Source organism: Muntiacus reevesi, chromosome 1 (assembly GCF_963930625.1).
Source record: "Muntiacus reevesi chromosome 1, mMunRee1.1, whole genome shotgun sequence".
Classification (NCBI taxonomy): domain Eukaryota; kingdom Metazoa; phylum Chordata; class Mammalia; order Artiodactyla; family Cervidae; genus Muntiacus; species Muntiacus reevesi.
In genome coordinates, this window is record NC_089249.1 from 59,797,555 (window position 1) to 59,821,046 (window position 23,492).

General features: G+C 52.2%; 1 protein-coding gene and 1 long non-coding RNA gene across 4 annotated transcripts in view; both read left to right on the forward strand.

Moving 5' to 3' along the window:
* Positions 1-8,104: 8,104 nt before the first annotated feature.
* LOC136160538 (uncharacterized) lies at positions 8,105-11,036 on the forward strand. The gene is made up of 2 exons (XR_010661627.1): positions 8,105-8,406; positions 8,993-11,036. It is a non-coding gene; the product is annotated as an uncharacterized lncRNA (long non-coding RNA).
* A 3,562-nt stretch (positions 11,037-14,598) lies between these two features.
* The window catches only part of LOC136175114 (uncharacterized), a 62,808-nt gene continuing 53,914 nt past the window's right edge, over positions 14,599-23,492 (forward strand). Inside the window, exons 1-2 of one of the 3 annotated variants that reach the window (XM_065945420.1) lie at positions 14,599-15,072; positions 15,642-15,918. The gene's annotated coding sequence lies outside the window, so the exon portion shown is untranslated. Of the gene's footprint in view, positions 15,073-15,629; positions 15,919-22,529; positions 22,575-23,492 lie in introns of those variants that run through there. The other 2 variants (XM_065945428.1, XM_065945436.1) reach the window with 2 other exon arrangements.

Sequence of the window (23,492 nt, forward strand, 5' to 3'; positions counted from 1 at the left end):
TGTGTTTATGTGCTAGTCACTCAGTCATGTCTGACTCTTTGCCACCCCATGGAACCTGCCCCAGGCTCCTCTGTCCACAGGATTCTCCAGGCAAGAATACTGGAGTGAGTAGCCATTCCCTTCTCCAAGAATATTCCCAACCCAGGTATTGGCCACAGTCTCCTGCATTGCAGGCAGATTCTTTACCTTCTGAGCCACTAGGGAAGCCCAATTCTTCTGGTTTAGTCGCTAAGTCATGTCTGACTCTCATGACCCCATGGACTGTAGCCCGCCAGGCTCCTCTGTCCATGAAATTCTCCAAGTAAGAATACTGGAGTGGGCTGCCATTGCCTTCTCCAGGAATTCTTCTCCAAAGAGTACCTAAATTAATAGAATTTAGAACTTGGTAGATGAACAAGGTCCTACTGTGTAACATCAGTTCAGTTCAGTCACTCAGTCGTGTCCAACTCTCTGCGACCCCATGAACCACAGCACGCAAGGCCTCCCTGTCCATCACCAACTCCGAGAGTTTACCCAAACTCATGTCCATTGAGTGGGTGATGCCATCCAACCATTTCATCCCCTTCTCCTCCTGCCTTCAATCTTTCCCAACATCAGGGTCTTTTCAAATGAGTCAGCTCTTCGTATCAGGTGACCAAAATATTGGAGTTTCAACTTCAACATCAGTCCTTCCAATGAACACCCAGGACTGATCTCCTTTAGGATGGATTGGTTGGATCTCCTTGCAGTGCAAGGGACTCTCAAGAGTCTTCTCCATCACCACAGTTCAAAAGCATCAATTCTTCAGTGCTCAGCTTTCTTTATAGTCCAACTCTTACATCCATACATGACCACTGGAAAAACCAAAGTCTTGACTAGACAGACCTTTGTTGACAAAGTAATGTCTCTGCTTTTTAATATGGTGTCTAGACTGGTCATAACTTTCCTTCCAAGGAGCAAGTGTCTTTTAATTTCATGGCTGCAATCACCATCTGCAGTGATTTTGGAGCCCCCCAAAATAAAGTCAGCCACTGTTTCCCCGTCTATTTGCCATGAAGTGATGGGACTGGATGCCATGATCTTAGTTTTCTGACTGTTGAGCTTTAAGCCAACTTTTTCCTCTCCTCTTTCACTTTCATCAAGAGGCTCTTTAGTTCTTCTTCGTTTTCTGCCATAAGGGTGGTATCATTTGCGTATCTGAGATTATTGGTATTTCTCCCGGCAATCTTGATTCCAGCTTGTGCTTCATCCAGCCCAGCATTTCACATGATGTACTCTGCATATAAGTTAAATAAGCAGGGTGACAATATACAGCAGCCTTGACATAGTCCTTTCCCAATCTGGAACCAGTCTGTTGTTCCATGTCCGGTTCTAACTGTTGCTTCTTGACCTGCATACAGATTTCTCAGGAGGCAGGTAAGGCGGTCTGGTAATCCTATCTCTTGAAGAATTTTCCACAGTTTGTTGTGATCCACAACAGTTATATGCAGAGTACATCATGAGAAACACTGGACTGGAGGAAGTACAAGCTGAAATCAAGACTGCCGGGAGAAATATCAATAACCTCAGATATGCAGATGACACCACCCTTATGGCAGAAAGTGAAGCACTAAAGAGCCTCTTGATGAAAGTGAAAGAGGAGAGTGAAAATGTTGACTTAAGGCTCAACATTCAGAAAACTAAGATCATGGCATCCGGTCCCATCACTTCATGGCAAATAGATGGGGAAACAGTGGAAACAGTGGCTGACTTTACTTTTCTGGACTCCAAGATTGCTGCAGATGGTGATTGCAGCCATGAAATTAAAAGATGCTTACTCCTTGGAAGGAAAGTTATGACCGGCCTCAGTTCAGTTCAGTTCAGGATGGACCAGCCTAGACAGCATATTAAAAAGCAGAGACATTACTTTGCCAACAAAGGTCCGTCTAGTCAAGGCTATGGTTTTTCCAGTGGTCATGTATGGATGTGAGAGTTGGACTATAGAGAAAGCTGAGCACTGAAGAATTGATGCTTTTGAACTGTGGTGATGGAGAAGACTCTTGAGAGTCCCTTGCACTGCAAGGAGATCCAACCAATCCATCCTAAAGGAGATCAGTCCTGGGTGTTCATTGGAAGGACTGATGCTGAAGCTGAAACTCCAATACTTTGGCCACCTGATGAGAAGAGCTGACTCATTTGAAAAGACAGTGATGCTGAGAAAGATTGAGGGGATGACAGAGGATGAGATGGTTGGATGGCATCACCGACTCAATGGACATGGGTCTGGGTGAACTCTGGGAGTTGATGATGGACAGGGAGGCCTGGCGTGCTGCAGTTCATGGGGTTACAAAGTGGCGGACACAACTGAGCGACTGAATTGAACTGACACAGTCAAAGGCTTTGGCGAAGTCAATAAAGCAGAAGTAGATGTTTTTCTGGAGCTCTCTTGCTTTTTCGATAATTCAACAGATGTTGGCAATTTGATCTCTGGTTCCTCTGCCTTTTCTGAATCCAGCTTGAACATCTGGAAGTTCTTGGTTCACGTACTGTTGAAGCCTGGCTTGTTGAATTTTGAGCATTATTTTGCTAACGTGTGAAATGAGTGTAATTGTGGGGTAGTCTGAACATTCTTTGGCATTGCCTTTCTTAGAGATTGGAATGAAAACTGACCTTTTCCAGTCCTGTGGCCACTGCTGAGTTTTCCAAATTTGCTGGCATATTGAGTGCAGCACTTTCACAGCATCATCTTTTAGGATTTGAAGTAGCTCAACTGGAATTCCATATAAAGGGGCTGTCTGAACAATGGACTATTCTCCACATTTTAGTGTTTGCAGAATAGTCCGTTGTTTCAGACATCTCCTTTATATAACTTCTGTACCCAGTTCACTGTTGGCTGAAGTCACTTTGCTGTACAATAGTAATTAACCCCACATTAAATCAACAATACTTCAATTAAAAATTAAAAAAGAAAACACAACTTAGACTAAAACAAAAAAAAAAAAGAATTTAGAACTTGGGAATTATTAAAGATGTACAGGAAGGATGTTCAGCACACCACATTTGTAAATCACCTAGATAGTCAACAGTGAACCAGATACGGAAGCTATATAAAGGGGATGTTTGAACAATGGACCATTCTGCAAACATTAAAATATGGGCTATAATATGACCCAGCAATCCCACTGCTGGGCATACACACCAAGGAAACCAGAATTGAAAGAGACAGGTGTACCCTAATGTTCATCGCAGCACTGTTTACAATAGCCAGGGCATGGAAGCAACCTGGATGTCCAACGGCAGACTAATGGATAAGAAAGCTGTGATACATATACACAACGGAATATTACTCAGCTATTTAAAAGAATGCATTTGAATCAGTTCTAATGAGGTGGATGAAACTGGAGCCTATTATACAGAGTGAAATAAATCAGAAAGGAAAACACGAATACAGTATATTAACACTTATAAATGGAATTTAGAAAGATGGTAACAATGACTGTATATGCAAGACAGCAAAAGAGACACAAAGAACAGACTTTTGGAGTCTGTGGGAGAAGGCGAGGGTGGGATGATTTGAGAGACTAGCACTGAAACATGTGTATTATCCTATGTGAAACAAATCGCCAGTCCAGGTTTGATGCATGAGACAGGGTGCTTGGGGCTGGTGCACCGGGATGACCCTGAGGGATGGGATGGGGAGGGAGGTGGGAAGGGGGTTCAGGATGGGGAACACATGTACACGCATGGCTGATTCATGTCAATGTATGGCAAGAACCACTACAATACTGTAAAGTAATTAGCCAATGAAAATAAATAAATCAATCATAAAAAAAATGTGGGCTATAGAAACATATTGAAAGACAAAGTGAGTTGTTCATTGTGTATTAGTGAAAGTGAACAAGATGATAAAACATGTTATATAACCACCATTGGTCATGAATCATCACGATATATGAATATTCATTGGAAGGGCTGATGCTGAAGCTGAAGCTCCAACCCTTTGGCCACCTCATTCGAAGAGCTGACTCATTAGAGAAGATTGAAGATGCTGGGAAAGATTGAAGGCAGGAGAAGGGGACAACAGAGGATGAGATGGTTGGATGGCATCACCAACTCGATGGAAATGAGTTTGAGCAGTCTTTAGGAGTTGATGGACAGGGAGGCCTGGTGTGCTGCAGTCCATGGGGTCGCAAAGAGTCGGACATGACTGAGGGACTGCACTGAACTGAACTGATAACCATCATGATTTTAGGTATATGTTACGAATACAGAAGAAACACTGGTCAAATATATGGTTGAATGTAAGCTGTGGTTTTTTAGAGATAGGATTCTATATATTTGTTACTTCCTTGTGAGTGCCTTTCTTCATTTGTTGATGACAGTACATGTGTACCACATTTATAGTCAAGAGAGTTTTGCTTGAGTCAAAGAGATTTGCTTGTGTGTGTGTGTGTGTTTCAGGGGCCCAGAAAGAAAACAGCAAGTTCAGATAAAGATCCACAGTGACGCATTACCTCCCCAAAGCAGGTTTCTCTTTCCCAGCTTGGAAATGTCTATGGGAAATGCTGGATGTGTAAGGCTGAGCTTGGCCCCTGCTTCTCTAGGACAGAGCTCCCCAGAAGGGGCTGTCCTGATCACCTGGGCAAGGCCACCCACCAGGAGATTTGTGACATGTACAAGCCTTGTCCCACCCAGGTACCTTAGAACCAGAATCTGGGAGAGATCTCCCCACCCCCCACAAGAAATGTTTTTTTGTGTGTGTAGTAAAACACACATAAAAATTACCATTTACCATGTCAGTGTTATTAAGTATTCACATTTGTGTGCAACCATCATCAGTACTGCTCATCTCCAGAACTTATTCCAACAGAAACCTATTAAATAATAACCCTCCATTCTCCCCTCCCCAATGAATGTGACCACTCTAGGTGCCTCATATAGTGGGATCACACAGTATTTATCCTTTGATATCTGGCTTATTTCACTTAGGATATAGTCTCAGCTTTCATCCACGTTGCAGCATGGGTCAGAAGTTCATTCTTTTTTAAGGCTGGATAATATTCCATTGTATATATATGCTACATTTTGTTTATCCATTCACCTGTGGGTGGACAGGGGATGGTTTCTATCTTTCGTCTGCCGTGAATGATGCTGCTGTGAACGTGGATGAGTGAATAACTGGAGTCCCTGCTCTCACTCCCTTGGGGTATACACCTAGGTGTGGAATTGTTGGGTCACATGGAAGTTTTATGTTTAACTTTTCAAGGAAACTGCCATACAGTTTTCCACAGCAGCTTCGTCATTTCACATTTCCACTAGCAAATGCATGAGAGTCCTAATTTCTTTACATCTTCACCAATCCCTGCTATTATTATTTTAATAATAGCAATCTTAGTATGTGAGGTTTCACTGTAGTTTTGATTTGCATTTCCCTAATGATTAGTGATGTTGAGCATCTTTTTCTGTGTTATTGGTTATTTGTATATCAACTTTGTAGGAATGTCTATTTAAGTCCTTTGTCTGCTTTTTAATCAGCTTTGTTGTTGTTGAGTTGTAGGAGTTCTTTATATATTTTGGATATGTGCAGTCATTTTTCACATATATGTATTTCGGGATCATAGTACTTGTTAAAACATTCATTTATTACTTTTTAAATTTGGAAAACATGGAAAGAAAAACGAGGGATACAAGAAGCATTAGTGACTATATTCATTGACTCAGCAATTCCACATCTAGGGATTTGTCATAAGAAATTTTTGTGAACATGCACAAAGATTTAACCATAAGAATGTTCATCATAAAGGAAGGAGGAAGCAAGGATTAATGTCTAACCAGAGCATATAGGTTAAACAAAACACGGGTCACTCTACACAGTACTCTGCCATTACAAGTAACATTGTAGATGACCAGTCTGCACGATGTGTGGACATTTGTAATTAGCCAAGAATAGAAGCAGAAAACTGCAAAACAGTATCTACAGTGCGATCCCAGTTTTGTTTCAAACATATGTGTGATTCTGTAAAGAGAAAGGAAAAATGCGAACGTATTAATAGTGGTGATCTCCTGTGGTATATGAATAGTGGTGATCTCCTGTGGTGGAATCTCAGGTTATTTTTATTTTCGTCTCCGTAGTTTTTTCAATTTTCCAATTATTTCTGCAATAAACATGTGGCTTTACAGTAAAAAAGAAAACAAGTCAATTATTTTTAAGGTATCCACAAGTATATGCACAGTGTTACCCCGATTATGTGAAAAAATATTCACATATCTATTCATAAAGAGTCGAACACAACTTAGCGACTTAACAACAACATCGAAAAACAAATAAAAAAGGTCCCTGCGCTGAGATTCTGAGATGTCTCATTTTTATTTGTATTCTCGTAGGTTTTCCATATTCCCTAGGGTCTGGTTGTTTTGTTATCTGGTTAGGCAAGATAGAAAAAGAAGGAAAACTGCTAAACTTTTAAAAATGAAAACCTAAAGTAAATGAGAATCTGAATGAGATAAAATTTAGCTCAAATACCCTCGGACAGGCGACCAAACAGCTAGCCAGAGTCAGGAGGCGGGACACGGAAACCGACCCACTAGCGCAGCACCCGAAAAGAGGCCCCGCCCAAGCCCCGCCCCCGACCGCGCGTGGCCCCGCCCAGGCCTAGGCGTCTTCTCCGGGACACTACGTCCGCACAGCCCGCTGCCCAGGCTGTTCGGCGACGCTCCCGCAGAGGCCCCGCCCCCAGGAGAGTAAAGACCACGCCCTTAGGCCCCGCCCCGCCCTCTCGGCCGCGCCGCTGCGTCGGACCTCTAAGCTGGCGGGCCGCGCCCTCTCCAGGGCTTCCGGAGCCGGCCGCGCCATAGGCCCCGCCCCCGGGAACGTAAGGCCACGCCCCCTCGCCGCCACGCTGCGTCCGCGCCGCCCGTCGCGCAAGTCCTGGCTTCCGGAGCGGGACGGAAGGGCGGGCAGCCAGTCAGGCCGAGGCTGCGAGGCCCAGCCACGGAAGGGCGCGGTTCCCTAAGGAGCCCCCGAGCGTGCTTCCTTCTGTCCGCTTCAGCCGTGTCCCCGCCTGCCCCCAGGTGCTCAGGTCGCAGAGGCCACAGAGGAGGCCGCACTGCCAAGGGGGGCAGAGATCAAAGCGGGCAGGGCCGGCGGACCTCCCCCCGCCTGCCGGGGACGCGCGCCGCGGGCGGATCAAAGCGCGCCAGGCCGGGCCCGCCCTTCCGAGCGAAAGACTGGCCAGGACGCCGGACCTGCAGTCAGCGGGCCGAACGGGCCCAGCCGGGCGACTTCCTCCTGCCCCCGGTGGACTCTGCCCCACATGAGGGGTCGCAGCGGCCTCAGGCGTGTGAGCCAGACTGAGTTTGCAATGCCGCTTCTAAGATAGAAGGCCCCGCGGTCATGAGAGCAGTTGCCGGTTATTGAAACACAGTGCCAGGCAGGCCTGGGCCTTGTGCCTTCGTAGCAGCTCCATTGAGTGCTGTTCACCTCTTCTCACAGATGAGGGGCCGAGCTCCGAGAGGAGGCTCCTCCAAGGCCTCCCAGGAGAAGGGTTACAGTCTGCATTCGGGCCCCGATCCCCAGCTGTGGATCTCAGGCTTACACTTGGTGCTAACCTGACTCTTGAGGGGTTGGGGGCACAGCTGGCTGCCAGCTCTTAACTTACCTTAGCTCACTGCTGCCTCATCCCCAGCAGGTAGACCCAGAGCTAAGAGCTAAGGCCATTTTGCCCCACTGAAGGTGCCCAGCACCCACCAGCTCTGCCCCAGGAGCCTAGTGACCTCCCAAGTTAATACCCACCTGTTTGCCTCAGGTGTTGGGAAAGACACCCTCTGCCCAGCATCTGAGAAGAGGGTATGAAAAATCGAGTGGTTCCAGAATGGTTTGTTTGTTGGACCAGGTCAGCCATGCCAGTGGTGCAAGGCCAGGAAGTGTGAGTGAGAGCAACCTAGGATAGTCACACACATACACACACACACACATACAAACTCTGTTGAAGAAACCAAACCCCCAGCTATACCAGGGCTGCCTGCCTCCGTCATCTCCACACACCCGCTTCCTGGGAGGCGCTGAGGGGGCATTTTGTTCCACGTGACTTTCTGGGTTGGTATATGAAGACCACGTGATGCTGGACATTGGCAGCGGATGGGACGTGAGGCCCTACCCCAGGCCAGCTCGAGGCCCAGCACGGCATGCCTGCAGCAATCCAGATTTTCCAGCCTCCAAAAGCACCTCAGAGAGGAAGCTGCACATTTGATTTTTTTTTTTTTTTTGGCTCCATATTAAAGAACAAAGCATGGGAACTGGACAGGCCTCTCTGTAAACAGAAAACACATGTTTTCTGAGAGAATGGGCTCTTCCCTTCCTGGTTTCTTCTCCCGTGGACAAAGGCCTTCTTAGGCCTCCTTGCTTCAAGAGCCATGAGGCCTCAAACCCAGCCATGAGACTGAAAGAAGGTAATTATTTTTTGCCCCAACTCAGGGCACAACACCCACATACTTAAATGGGGATGAGAATGGGTGTTAGGAGTCCACTCGGCATTGCGGTGGGCCTAGGGTGTGGTCCCGGGAAGCAAGACCCTCAGGAGCCTGAACAGGATTGGGGTGAAGGGAGGGGGAGTCTGGGCCATTTGTATCTTCCAAGCACTTGAGAGTCATCTTGGGTTGTGCTCAAACCATTTTCAGGTGAGTGTGTGTTTCTTGAGGCCTGCTAGTCACACACCAGGGTAGAGACCTCGCTAACAGAAGAAAGGCTGGGACCTGGTGTCCACAGAGAGCAGACACACTAGAGCCTGCACTGCTGTGTGACCTCAAGTAAGTTTCTTAACCTCTCTGGGCCTTGGTTTTCCCATTGGTAAAATGGGAATAATGATATTTGGTTGTTGAGGATGAAATAAGATGATTAGTATAGCCCTGTCAGACAAAGAGAACAAATGAGTAAGTAAAAGAAATCCAAGTAATGCCTTAGTTTCAGTGGTGAGCTCCGTCTGTAAGAGTGGCCTGAGAACCCTCTACAAATACTGAGGACTCCCTTACTTCACAGAGCACCTCCACATCCCCTGTCCACGGGGCACTAGATGAGCATCACGACTCAGCGACCCTCAGACCAGCTGCAGCATCTCTTTGGAAGCAGTCATCTCAGGAATGCATCATTCTTTCAAATCACCCCAGCAGCCTGATTGTCATCCTTGGGAGAGATTTGATTTTGGAAATAGCCAAATGTGCTTTGGGCCAAGTTGGCTGAGTCGAGGTGCAGAAGCCAAGCCAGCCCCGCCCCCACCCACCCATTCAGTGCCAGAATGTGCCAGAACTGTGAAGTCAGGAGACCCGTGACTCCCAGCTCTGCGGGCAGTTTGGAAGGTGAATCTGGACCAGATCGTCTGGACTGGCCGCTGCTAGTGTCCGTGGGTGTGAGAGTGCCAGCGAGCGGGCGTATGAACCCAGGAGTCACACACACCCAGGCTCAGTGGACGAACCAAACCAAAGCCAGGCTGATTACCACAAGGCTGCCTTTCATCTCTCAGCTCACAGTTCGAGTTTCATGGAAATCTGTGTGGGAAAATTCCGAGCGTTTGTGACACAGGCAAATGCGTGAGAGGGAGGCAGGAAGTGGTCCTGGAAGAGTGCAGGGCTCAGAGGCTGGGGTTTCCTCCTGGCTTTGTACTTAACGGGCTCCGAGGCCTCTGGCTGATCACTTCTCCAGCCCTTGGCTTTTCCATCTGAACAGTGGGGATCATGCTGTCTATCCTTAATGTGAAAAGTAAATTGGGAGCCAGAGGGACGGATACAAACGTGTCTAAAAGTCCTGACCTCATGCAACGAGGGCCTTAAAAACATGGACACCATTTGACCTAACATACCTGCTTCTGGGAATTTACCTTCAGGAGAGAAACATAGCCACACGTGAAACTGTCAGTACAGAGATGTTCCAGCAGCATTTGGGGTGGGGGGTGGCGGGCACACCTTGCTGCTTTTGGATCTTAGTTCCCTGATTAGAGGTTGAACCCGTGCCCTCTGCAGTGGAGGTGTGGCGTCCTAACCACTAGTTCCCGCCAGGGAAGCCCCCAGCAGCATTATTTCTAATAGCAAAAAGTTTATTTTTATTTTTCTTATTTTATTTTGACTGCGCTGGGTCTTTGTTGCAGCGCATGGCCTTCTCTTGTTGCAGAGAACAGGCTGTAGCGCCCAAGGTCTCAGTTGTTGCTGCTATGGGCTTTGTTTCCCTGCTAACATGTAGGATATTAGTTCCCAACCAGGTGTCAAACCCCGTTCCCTACTTTGGAAGGTGGATCATTAACCACCAGGGAAGTCCCGCAAAAACTTTAAGGAAAACTACACATCCAGCAGGGCTTCCCTTGTAGCTCGGCTGGTAGAGAATCTGCCTGCAATGTGGGAGACCTGGGTTGGATCCCTAGGTTGTTCAGAAGATCCCCTGGAGAAGGAAAAGGCTACCCACTCCCGTATTCTGGCCTGGAGAATTCTACGGACTGTGTAGTCCATGGGGTCACAAAGAGTCGGACATGACTGAGCAGCTTTCACTTTCACTTTACACGTCCAGCAAGTGGCAGTCGTGGCAAGGATGATAAGATGGATGAGAACACGGCTCTCAGGACTAATCCAGGCAGGCAGCACACAGGCTGTGCCCACGCGATGGGTCCTTAACCTGTGCCAGTGACACTGTTATAAAAGCATCCGTAATAGTTCTGTTCACAATAGCCAGAACATCAGAAACGACTCAGTTGTCCGCAACAGCAAAACAGGTAAACAAGCTGTGATGGGCATGTAATGGGATAAAATAAAACAATCAACAGACTGAGCTGTTGATGGATATATTGATAGATGAATGTCGACTAGGCTGTGTGAGTCCACACTCTGTGATCCCATTTATGCTAAATAAAGGTAAAACATCTATAGTGGTAGAATTCAGATCTGTGGTTGCCTGGGCCCAAGGAGGCAAAGATTGCCTGCCAAGGGACATTTTGTGGTGATGGTATTTTCTTTCTTGATTGAAATGGTTTTTAGAGGGATGAAAACATTTGTAAAAACTCATTGAACAATAAAGTGAAAAGGATCTCATTGCATGGAAATTATACCTCAGTAAAGCTAATTTTTTAAAAATAAATGGTATTTAAATTTTATTTTTCAAATTCTGAAAAGAATAAAATTTAATGACATAAACACTCAAAGCATATTAAACCAAAAGATTCTGAAATAACCTATATTGTGATCACGCGCGCACGCGCGTGCACACACACACACACACACACACACACACACACACACACACACACACACACACACACACACACAGTACATATACATATGTGGTTTGGAAATACACCAGAAGGACTTTGAATAAAATGTACCTGGTAATTATCTCACAGGTAATTTTTGTTTTCTTTTTTGTGCTTTTCTATATTTCCAAATTTTCTACAACAAACACTTTTCTTTTTATAAACAGATTAAATAAAAAACAAATACATCTCCTGTCCCTTCTTCCAGCTGTAGCAGGCCAGGGACACGGGGCTGGGCTCTGGGACCGAACAGTGACTATTCCCGGGTCCAGCGAAAGGGAACCGCCTGCAAGTCAGTAGTGGTGATGGGAGCGTGAGGGTGGGGCAGAGCCCCACCTCTTTGGCCCGGGTTCTGTGCTGGGTTATTCTTGAGGGCTGCCATGCCCACTGAGCACCACGCATGCAGGGAGAAGCAGGGTCCCCGGGCCAGCCTGGGTGAGCGGGAAGCCAGACCTTCCTGTTTGGAGTGACAGGAACCTGTGACTCCAAGCCCTCCCCGCTGCACCGCTGCGATGTTGCCAGTCTTCCCTGCTGCCGTGGGCAAGGGCAGGTGGGCGTTCTGCCTCTGCCCCGGTGCCACTGTCCCTGCTACCAGAGGTCCTCCTCAGGGAGGTCTGCAGAGGAGGCGAGGGGGTGGCCAAAGTCTCCTGCCCCAGCGGCCCCAGGAGGCTGGGGCTATTCTTTGTCACTCCCACTCCCTCCAAGCTCGGGGGCACTGAATGGAGACGTGACTTGCCCAGAGTCACCCCGATGGTAGCCCCCTGGCAGTTCAGATTTGCCCCAACGCCTGGGTTCCTACTGCCTTTAAATTTCAGCTCCCAGGAGCTTCCGGGAACAGCTCATTAATGCAGCATGGGTTTGGGGGTCATGGGCTGTGTTTTTCTCGTGCCTTTTGTCCGCTCTGGGTATCGTGTGATTTACCATCTACCGCAGTTTTGGTGGACTGGTCAGCTGGGCTGAGCAGCTGAACGTGAGCTCCTCTGAGCGCTGGGCTCTGCCCGAGTTTAGAGCTGCTGGGATCCCCTCCCCTATAAGGCCTCTCCCCTCCAACCAGCTGGCCTCACAAAGGTGCCGAGGAGGAGACCTGATTGAATGGGTTTCTTTCCCCTCCTCGACTGAGCAGATTCGACAGCAGACTGCCGGAATTAGAAATAAGAGCATGAAACTCTCAAAAAAAAAAATTTTTTTTTAAACCAAGTCACAAATGGGAAAGATGAGGCAGCAGCAGGTTAAGGACATTTTGTGATGTAGAATTTTTATCACCCAGCACGTTGGTGACCGTAAATGGCACAATTTATGGTCCTTGGTAGCAGGTGGCAGTAGAAACTAGGGGCTCATAACTGCGTGTGAAGCTGCACGGAACTGTGCTCAGCCTGGCTTCAGTTCAGTGTGGGGGCCAGTAGTTCTGCTTGGATTCTTCTGCGGGGCCTCGCAGGGTTCCCATTTAAAAACAAGTTGATGGAGTCAAAGAAAAAAGTTTTTAAATGAAGTGCAGGGGGATGGGATGAATCAGGAGATCAGCATGGACTGTTACACTCACTATAGGACTGTACACTGCTGATACTACATATAAAATAGGTAACTAACGAGAACCCACCGTGTAGCAGAGGGAACTTGGTGCTCTGTGGTGACCTCGATGGGAAGGAAATCCAAAAAGGAGGGGATCGAGGTGTACACATAGCTGATTCATTTTGCTGTAGGGCAGAAAGTAACACAGCATTGTAAAGGAACTATTCTGCAATAGAAGCTAAGTTTTAAAACACGAAATGGGTTTGTATGTCTATTTATATAGAGAAATAAACCGTAGTGTGAGTGGCCAAAGGTGGCTTTCTTGATGAAAAGGACTAAGAGGCACATGCTTACTTTGTGTGTGTGCATACTGTCATCAGTATTAGTTTCATAATAAGAAGGGACAAAATATGCTTTTATTAAAACTAGTCAAATTTCACCTGAGCCTTCATGTCAAATGACATAACACGACAGACAATCCAGGGTATTTTTATTGAGTATCTGATATGTGCCAGATATTCTGCCAAACTCTCCCACCATCTTGGCTCCTCAGACAGTCCACAGGCGGGAGCTGGCACCCCCGGCACACGCCAGTCGAGGCCCTGAGTCCTACGTGCACCCACGTGGCAGAGTTGGGGGCTGAACGAGGATGGTTCCAACTCTCAGAACTGCACTATTTTCCAAAACAATTTTCTGCCTCTTCAAAGCGAACATTTTTCCTACATACCATGATCTTTCATTCAAATATTTTATCTTGTTTAGATAGAATCTGAAATTATTTCTATATACAAAATTTAATAAAACAAATATAAAAATCATCTGTTTTTTTCGCCCTTAACTGTATGACCCTGTTAGCCAACAGCCAAAGTAGGCAACAGCCCAGAGCCCAGGGCAAAATGAAAATGCAAAGCCCATTGTTCCAAAAGGAATAAGAATTTTAAAAACAACGAGGTCCTGATAAATCACAATGGAAAACAATGTAAAAAGAACATATATGTGTGTGTGTGTGTGTGTATACATATATATGTATAACTGAGTCTGTTGTACAGCAGAAATTGACACAGCATTGAAAATCAACTATACTGAAATTTTTAAAAATTGATTAAAAATAAATTTAAGACAGGGACAGCAGAGCATAGAGCAAAACTGCACAGGCTACATACCCATAAACAAGATCTTGGCTGTTTTTGGCAAAGCTAAGGTGACGTCCCCTTTGGGAACAAGCTGACCACCAGTGACCACATATTTGAAAGCAAATGGGTGGGCTCAAGCTTCAGGAAGCCATGCAGTCCCGGGTGCAGTTTTCAGTCTTGGAAACGCAGTGACTACAGCTCAGGAGTGGAGTCCCCGGTGAGGATGCCGGGGAGAGAACAGGCAGCTTGTCCCCACCCCCAGAAAGGACCTGGCCTCCGAGCGAGGGGCTTTCGTGTCAACAAGAAATGCCTCCTGTAGAATGCACCTCAGCACTGAATGGGGGGGGGGGAATCTTCAGCGTGTCGCTGGAGTGTGGGGCTGACCAACTGGATCTTAGGGAGAAACGCTTGGTCCTGTGAAAACGCCGCTTCTGGGGAAGGCTCCTGGGCTTCACTGGTGGCTGGGTTCTTTTCCAGATGAGGCAAACTGCAGGTACTGCAGGGGGTGACCCGGCAGCCTAGGTCCGTAAGCTGACAAACGCCCGAGGCTCTGAACACCTGCTCCACACGCCACCCTGGGCAGCCCCAGGCTGACCTGTCCGCCTCCGCCGCCTCTGTGTCCATGTCAAGTTCTGAAGCTTCCAAATGAGTGGGCGGCACCCACCAGGTGGCCCCGTGTGCAGCCTCTTCCGTGACCCGCTTGTGGGCATCCAGGACTGACTCCGCAAAGGGTCACGTTTGAGAAGTCACTGGCTGGGGTGGGGGGCAAATACCCACTGCGGCGAGAAGTTCTCTGACACTTGGAGGGAACACCCACTTTCCTGGGACAAGAGACGACATACCCCCCACCCTCCAACCCCAACCTGTCTCCACAGTCCCCTTACCCATTTTTCTTTATATGAACAACCCACCCCATTCTCCCAGCCTCTCACAGAGCTCTGGAATAGTGGGTCGGGGACTGTTTTCTCTATGAACATGTCTTGCTGGGAAAGACAGACAGACAAACTGACAAACAGGCACGAGAATCCCAAGGCCGAGTGACAACGGATGCTCCTGTTCCAGGGCTCACATAGCTGCCTCCTCGAGCCCCAGACATGTCCCCAGGACCCTGCCAAGCAGAGCCCAAAGGGCAGAGGATGGTGCCAGTAGACACGGAGCTCCCGAGAAGAGGAGGCCTGAGCTTCCAGGTGAGGGCCAGCCTGTGAACCCTCCTGCCTCGCACGGGACAGCTACCCAGAGGGCAAAAACTGGGTCCTACCCTCACCGCACCCCCGGGGAGCAGGTGGCCTGGACCCCAGACCCTGGATGGAGCCTAGGTCCTCTTCTGGACATCAGGGTCCCAGCTGTCCTCCTGCTCTCAGATGGAAACACAGGGGAGCTGCTTGCAGTGGCTGACCAAGCCAGTGTGCTGGGGGGACAAGACAGGAGGGAGCCCCTTGGAGCCCAGGCCGGCTGCTGCTGCCTTGGGGTCAACCACCTTCCGGGAAAATCTGGGGCCCACCTCACCCCCACCCCCGCCAAAAATTTGCCCAAGATGCACTGGCATGGGTTATGAAACAGGCAGGTGCCCAAGGAAGGTGCCTCAGCTGCCGCACCAGGGGCCCTGGAAACGGCCCCGCCCTGAGCTGGGGGTGGTTGTTTACCACTTAAGAAAAAAACAACCTAAAACAGCTTCTGGGTGGAATTTCAGGTCCTGGAGATTTCTGAGTAGCCAGGCGTCTCCCCGTCGTATTTCTTTCTTTCCTCCCCTCTCCAGGCCTGCGCTCCCTCTTTGTTGCCAAGCTCAGACGACGCTGCTGAAACCCAGCCCAGCGCCCCGCGAAGCCCGGAAACTTCCAGCTCCGCGACTGTGCGCAAAGTTGGGGTCGCGGGGCCGGGGTGACAGCGGCGCCGCGGGGCCGGGTGCAGCGTGCCCCGGGGCCGGCGGCCTCTCGCGGCTTGGCTCGGCCCGGCCGCGCCCGGACCTCGGACCGTGCGCAGGCCGGACGTGAACTTGACTCCGGCGGGGACCGCGGGGCACCGGGGATGACCTGGTAAGCGGCGCCCGGCTCTGCCGCCTTCGCCCTGGGCGCCCTCCGCGGCCGCCGGGGTCCGGGGCTGGGCCGGGGTTCGGGGCCGGGGATCGGGCCGGGAGGGGGCGCCCGGGGGGCGGGCGCGGGCGCGGGGGGCGCCGCCGTGACCGTGGCCGCCATGGAGCGCACGGCCGAGCCCGCGGCCCTCCGCCCAGCGAAGCCGCCCGCCCCGGCCTTGCGAACAAAGACTCGGGAAGTTCGGGAGGGAATCTTTCCCGACATTTTCGTCCCCCCCAACCTCGGTCGCTGGGTCTGGGCGGCGGCCATCAGGGCTCTTAAAGGGGACAGAAGCTCGCTCTGGTTTTCTCTGCCCTCCGGTCTTGCTCGCCCCCCACCCGCGCTGGCAGGAGTGGAAGGAGGGGGCGCCGTGCTGCTCCAGCTTCAGGTGTTGAGCACCCCGCCAGGCCCGGGCCAGCCCGGGGCTGCAAGCGGATCAGGGCCTGTGGGGTGAGAGACCCTGGCAGCCAGGGGGAGGCATCCCTGGACCCCCGCCCTGTTGACCTCGGCCACTGCCCTGCCAGGGGGCCCTGGGGGGGCTTCTGATCCTCGCCTCCTGCCTGAGCCGCCTCCCCGTGGCCCTCCGGGGTGATCCTCCGGAGTGGACCCCCAGCCGCCACCAGCTGCCGCCCTGTGCCAAGGCAGCGTAGTGCCCAGTGCGGTGGGAGGTTTGGGGGACACAGCCTCGCAGCGTGGTCAGGGCCTGAGGTGGGGGGACAGCGGCCTGGGCCCTGGGGGGCCTTGTCCCGGGAAGCAGGGCTGGGGCCAGTGTGTCCCCACTGGCCTCTGCCCGCAGGCCGAGGCCCCCTCCGGCCACTTTCTCTGCACCTTCCGCCTCCGTTTGCCTGAGACAAGGCCTCCTGTGAGTGGCCTGACCCCTGGGGGGCCCCCAGGGGGTGGGTGGTGGCGAAGCATCCTAGACCCCCCAGAGCAGTGCCCTGGGTTCTGAGGCTCTGAGGTTGACTACCCCCGTTTCCCCCGTCCCGGGCCGGACCCCGAAACCCCAGCAAGGAAGGCCCGACTGGGCCTGCTCTTGCCCGTGGACCAGTTCCCAACCTTCCAGAGGCCGTGGCTCAGGTCACCTCCATCCTCAGGACACCTGGACCCCAGTGTCCCCTCCACAGAAGGCCACGAATGGAAAAGGCCTGCGCCCACGGGGGTCTGGACCGGTCGCCGCCCTCGGCACCCTGGACATTCCAGCAGGGGCCTGGAGTGGACAGTCTTCAGGGATCAGGTGGGGTGCAGTGCAGAGTTTGGGGGACGGTGGGAACAGAGAGCCCAGACCTGCCCTAAGAGGGGGCCTTGCGACGACTCTGGCCACTTGCTGTCCAGCGGGTAAAAGCCTAGGGTTCCAGAGCTTCTGGCTCTTCAGGGGAAGGGAATCTAGATTTGTGCACAGGATGCCCAGATTTTGAAAACCCCAAATGCAGTACAGAGGAAATGCATCCCTGGGGTGAAGCCAGCCCGTGGCCCCCTCAGTTGCAACCCCTGTGTCTCCGTGAGCTGTTTAGTGTTAAAGTGGGTGGGGGGCAGGTTTCTTAAAGACCCCAGCCCCAGCCCAAGCTATGACAAGGAAGCCCTGTAGATCTGGGGTGCAGAGAGGGGGGAGTTTGTGCCTCATCTCAAAGGAATCACCTCCATATACTGAATCATTCAGGTGGCTGAAGCTGGTTTGTCTCTTTAAGACCTGATCTGCTTAATTGAGCTATTCTGAAGTCAAAATCTTCCTAAACAGAGGTACCCAATTTACCCTGGCCCCAGATCTTCTGGGCAATCTGCCTGTCCACTCGAGCTGGGGCCCTGATGCTCTGCAAGTGGGGAAGGAGAGGCAGGATGCAGAAAGTGAACCTGAACTTGAACTTTCTTACATCCCAGGCAATTAAGCCGCTGCTGCTGCTGGTTAAGAAAACCTGGGCTTATTGTTGCAACGAAGGGTCGGTCACCTCTTCTGTGAGGCAGGCCTGCACTCAGACCTTGTCTTGTGATGGCTGGATGACCCTGGGCCAGGAATCTCACCTCTCTGAGCCTCAACTTCCTCGCTCATAAAATGGGCTCAATAGCAGTTCTGATTCAGCGGAGTCCTGGGGGAGAGTTGTGACAGCCGTGTGCCTGCTCAGCGTGGCTCGAGCACGCGGAGGCACCCGGGAAATCTAGCTGCTGTTATTTGAGGTGGACTGTGGCTTCCTGCTTCTCTAACACGGCACCTACTTCTGGGGCAGCTTTTCAAATTTTGTATCAACTCTCAACGGCTTGCCTCTCCACACTTTTTGTGTTTCTTTTCTTACCCCTAAAGAAACCATCACCGAGCCACTCACTTGTGTTTATAGCCCTGTGCTGAATACAGGGGGTCGAGCGGTGAGTCTGATATGGGCCCTGCCTTGAGAAGCTGCAGGGTGCCCTGTGCAATTATAACAGGAGGATGAGCCCCTCTCGGCTAACTTGCTGTCCAGAGAAGGTTGTTTCCTGCCACGCTCCTGCTGCTGGCTGTGCAGTCTTTGTTGAATGCCCCCAGGGATGAGCAGCTCATTACCTCTCTAGTGGTGTTTCTGTAGAAGCTGTCAGAGGAGGCCTCCTTGAAGGCTCTTAGGGGCCTTCACTGGTAGGACCAGAGGGAGACAGGACTGCAGCAGTGGTTCTGGGTCTGAGACATTTGGTTTTCCCGGGGAAAACACACACCTGGAAAGTAGGTCCTAAAAGTGTGGCCAGGTGCTGATTTTCAGTCTCCAGGGAAAGCACTGCACATGATTGATGCATGTTTTTGCAAAACAGAGCCCTGTTTCCTATTTTTGCCAGTAGTATGTGCAGCAAGGAGAAGCGGGAGAGAAGGGGTCACGCAGTGTGAAATAAGACAAACCGAGGACAGAAAGTGGGCCGCTGCATGCAGGAGACTGGAAAGCAAGGGCCAGGTTCTGGAGGCCCCGGGCTCCTCGCTGGGACTGGCTACACCGGCGCAGCGAAAGTGAAAGTGTTAGTCGCTCGGCCGCGTCCGACTCTTTGCCACCCTGTGGACTGTAGCCCGCGAGGCTCCTCTATCCGTGGGATTCTCCAGGCAAGAATCCTGGAGTGGATAGCCATTCTCTTCTCCAGGGGATCTTCCTGACCCTGGCATTGAACTTGGCCTCCTGCATTGCAGGCAGACGCTTTACTTCCTGAGCCACCAGGGAAGCCCAACATCAGTGCAGAACCCAGTGCAAAATTAAAATCTAAAAGTGTTGAGATTTTCAGGATGGTGACAGCAGAGCATTAAAGCTAGCGTGGGACCTTCGGACTGCAGGGCCGTGCTGAGCGCGGGGCCCTGTGTGGCAGAGGCCGCAGGCCGCCACCCCCCCGAGCTGGCCCGGCTCCCTGCACGTGTTCCTGCCGCGTGCTGAGGGCCAGGGAGGGCCTGCCGGCAGCTCTCTTGAAGGAGGATGACTCTTCTCCTGCAGTGATTTTTTTTTTTCCATCACCGATGTTACATGCTAATTTTAGAACATTTTGAATCCTCATAAAAGAAGAAAAGGAGTCTTCAATCACCTGTGAAACAGCCCTCAGAAATAGCCAGTGGGAGCGCTTCATCTAGCTTCTATAAAACATAATTTTAAGCAGAATGAGCATCTTAGCATCTGATTATATGTATCATTTTGTCTTCTGCTTGTTTCACTAAATATTTTACTACAACTGGTTCCCCCAATCAGAAGATACTTTTCTGCAAGTTGGTTTTTAATGACTGTTTAATATTCCACTGATCAATGTCCTTATGGGCTCAGTCACTCGGTTGTGTCCGTGTGTGACCCCATGGACTGTAGCCCGCCAGGCTCCTCTGTCTATGGGATTTCCCAGGCACAAATACTGGGGTGGGTTGCCATTTCCTCCTCCAGGGGATCGTCTTGACGCAGGGATCGAACCCACATCTCCTGTGTCTTCTGCATTGGCAGAGGGATTCTTTACCATTGAGCCCCTGGGGAAGCCCCAGAACTCTTTAACTAACCCCTCATTATTGGACACTTCCATTATTCCCAATTATTTCCAGTTTTTCGTGTTGTTTGGGGAATGTCTGTGTGCATGTTAGGGCTTATTTCCTAAGGGATCGAAGGCTGTTAGGAGAAACTTTCAGGTGCCAGAGCCTTTGGAGGTTGTCTGAAATCCCACCTTGGCCAGGGGCTCAGCCCCCAGCACCTGCACGGCAACAATACTGAGGGGAGGACCTGCTGGGCCTCTTTTGACTTTTAGAGGGAAACTCAGCCCTCGTCAGAGTTGACCTGACCGGGCAGTGGTGAGCACACGCAGCACTGGCTGCTGCGTCCACGGCTGCCCCGTGATGGACCGTAACCAGCCCCCCTTTACAGGTGATGGACCGTAACCAGCCCCCCTTCCGGGGCCCTCCTGCCTGTCCTGTGCTGAGAAGGCCACGTTCGTGATTATGAAGCAGGAAGCGGTCCCTGTCCCCAGCAGACTTCCGGGAGGATCTGGGGGTCCAGGCTGCCTGGAACCCCGAGGCTGTCAGGCTGGGGACGGGATGAGACAAGGTTTAGCGAGGTGCCCACGCGTGGGCGACGCACAGTGAGTGGTGACCAGGCGGAGGAGGAGGTGGGGGGAGGAGGTGGGGAGCCGGGAGGTGAGGTTACAGCCCCCCGGGCGAGGACGGCCCTCAGTGTGACTGGCCACCCGCCCACAGGCTCCTGAGCGCAGGGGTGAGATCTGCTGACCCCCGCCCAGAGCTGCCCGGCGCCGCGCAGCTCCGTGTTTGCGGCGACTGGGCCGCATCCCCAGGGTCTCCTTTGGAGGCATCTGGGCTTGCTGGAGGCAGGGTGGGGTGTCAGGTTCCTGGTGCTGCCATGGCAAAGTCCACCAATCTGATGGCTCAAGCGGCCAGAAGTTACGGAGGCTGGAAGTCTGCAGTGTCTGCAGTGTCGCGGGCCTCAAACCAGGTGGGGGAAGGACTACCTTCTTCTGGAGGCTCTGGAGGAGAATCTGTTCCTGGCCTCTTCCAGCATCTGGAGGTGCCCACACTCCTTGGCTCATGGCCCCTTCCTTCATCTTCAGAGAGAGTGGTGTGCTGCTTTCTCTGATCATAACAGGAAGGAGCCCTGTTGTCAGCTCGTCCCCACCTGGATAATCCAGCTGCTCTCCCAGCTCCAGACCTTTAACTTCATCACTTGCAGAGTGGATTCAGACTGTTCTGGATTTATCCTTGGGCTGAGGAGCTTCCTGCCCGAGGCCACTCCGGCTCCAGGCTCTGTCCATCTCAAGGGCAGAGGGTCTGGGGACTCTGGCAGCTTCTGTGTCAATTTGGGAGCTCCCCTTTCTCTTCCTCAGCCCTGTGGGTAAGGCGCAGTGGGCACTGCTATCATCTCCATTTTACAAATGGGCAAACAGAAGCCCAGACAGGCCAGATAACTTGCCAAAGACCATATAGCTGGCAAGGGGCAGGGCTGAACCTTGGTGATGGCTGGACCTTAAACTTGGGTTCCAAGGGGCCCACCACCTGCTTCCAGGAATGTGGTCTTTCTCAGCTCTCAGACATAGTTCTTGATTCGTTCCAGAAGGGTGGTGAGGCTTCCCGCCCCATTCTCAGAACAGGCCACTGCTGTATGGGACAGAACGGCCTGTAGGGGACATGAGCCCTGGGCAGTGGGCTCATGTGAGTGTGGAGGGATCTGGGAGGGGGGTGTTCATGGTGGGCAGGGCCTCACTGCAGCCTGCGTGTTGGTAGGGAGGGTCAGGGTGCCGAGGGCAAAAAGGACAAGTGGTCCCAGAGTTCTTCACAGGCGGGTGCACTGCCGGGGGCTTTGGGGCATCTCTCCCCGACACTGGCACGGAGCCAAGCCGCTCGGGAGGAGAAAATGAGGAAGAGGATGTTCCGCAGGCCGCCTTTGAAGCTGGGGTGGCTTGAGGGCAGCCGAGGGCGTGGCCCCCCCAGGCCGGGACCCCTCCCCGCTGCCGCCTGCTGCAGCCGCCTCCGCACCCGGCCTGGCCTGGCATGGGAGGAGTTAAGCCGCTGCGGGCACCTTGGCACGTCGTGCCGCCCAGAACGTCCGGCTCCCCACCCCCACTGCTTTTCTTCCCTTTTTGCCTTTTTTCCTTCTTAATTAATCATACACTGCTGCCCAATTTAAATATGGAAATGCCCAGGCCGGGCAAGGCGATTATTCCTCCGGCCAGGCAGGCTGTCCGGGCGGGCCCTGGGCTGCGGGGAGCATGGAGGCATCGCCCCCTTTCTGGTGTGTGTGAAATTACGTGCACAAAAGGCGTCTCCTCATCTGAGTGTGTGAACTAAATAAATAAATAAGGGCTTTGTTTGTTTGCCGGCTCCTGCACATGACTGTTTTGACTAAACCGCCCGTGTTGTCTGTGCCTTTATGGGACTCGGGAGACGGGGGGCCGGGCGTGGGGGGGCGGCCGGCGGGCATCTGGGCCTCTCTGTCCCCTGGCACCAGCGCACCCCCGCCCCTCCGCGCATACACACCCTCACAGGAAAGTTCCCCAGCCCGGGCCGGGCTCCCAGGCAGCTTGGCGCCGTGCCAGGCTCGCCGCTGAGCGCGGGCAGCCGGGTGGGGTGAGCGGCGGCAGCAGTGAGGACGTGGCCGGGCACCCTGGGCGCCAGCAGGACCCGAGGCCTGGAGGCCGGGGCCCAGAAGGTGAGGGACCCCCGGGTGGGCACAGGGCGGCCCAGCAGCGGGCCGCGGGCGGTGCGGCCAGCCGGGAGCAGGCCCGGGCTGGGCAGAGGGGAGGCGGGCAGAGGACGCGGCCACAAAGCCGGGCAGTGCCAGGCATCGCTGCCTCCCTCCCGCCCGCCCTGCCAGCCCGGCTCCACGGGGAGGCCGCGCGTGCATGGGGCTGGGCAGCCGCTGCATCCGCGCTGTGGCCGCTCTGGCCGGAGGAAGGCCCAGCGAGGCGGGGCCCAGGGCTGTCAAGGAGAAAAACATCCCAAGGCCTGCAAATTGCTGCTCTCAGCTTTTTTTTTTTTTCTCCTCCTGCTTGAGAGAGAGAGAGAGAGAGAGAGGAAAAAAAAAAGCAGCGCTTCCTCTGGAGGCGGATGCAAAAAGGATGCAGAATTTTAACCATCTCCTGCACTGTCTTCCCCCGCAGGGTGGCCCAGGCCCTGCGCGGTGGCACCAGAGGAGGGGTGGGTGGTGAGAGCTTCGGATGCCTCCTTCCAAGAGGGGCTGAGAAGCCCGGCCTCCTCACCCTGGCTCCGGAGGCTGGGCCCACACGGGGGTGTGAGGGCTGGAGGGCGTGGGTGCCCAGAGCTGGGCGGTGGTGGCCCGCTGCACCCCCTAACAGTCACCCCTTGGGTCGCCATCCCATATTTGGTGGGCTCTTCTCCTGGTGGGGAATGTGGCACTCAGGACACCCGGTCAGGGACCCCAGCACTGAGCTGGGTGGGGATGGGGGGGCTTGGTTCTCGCCGACTTGGGACCTTTAGTCATGCTGCGATCCCGGGCCTTGCTCATGATCAGCATTTGTGTTTTAAAAATAATGTAGAAAGGTTTTTGGTGTCTAGTGGGGCCTTCACAAGCCATTCATCCAGGGCAGGACTTAAAGAAGGAGTTCTA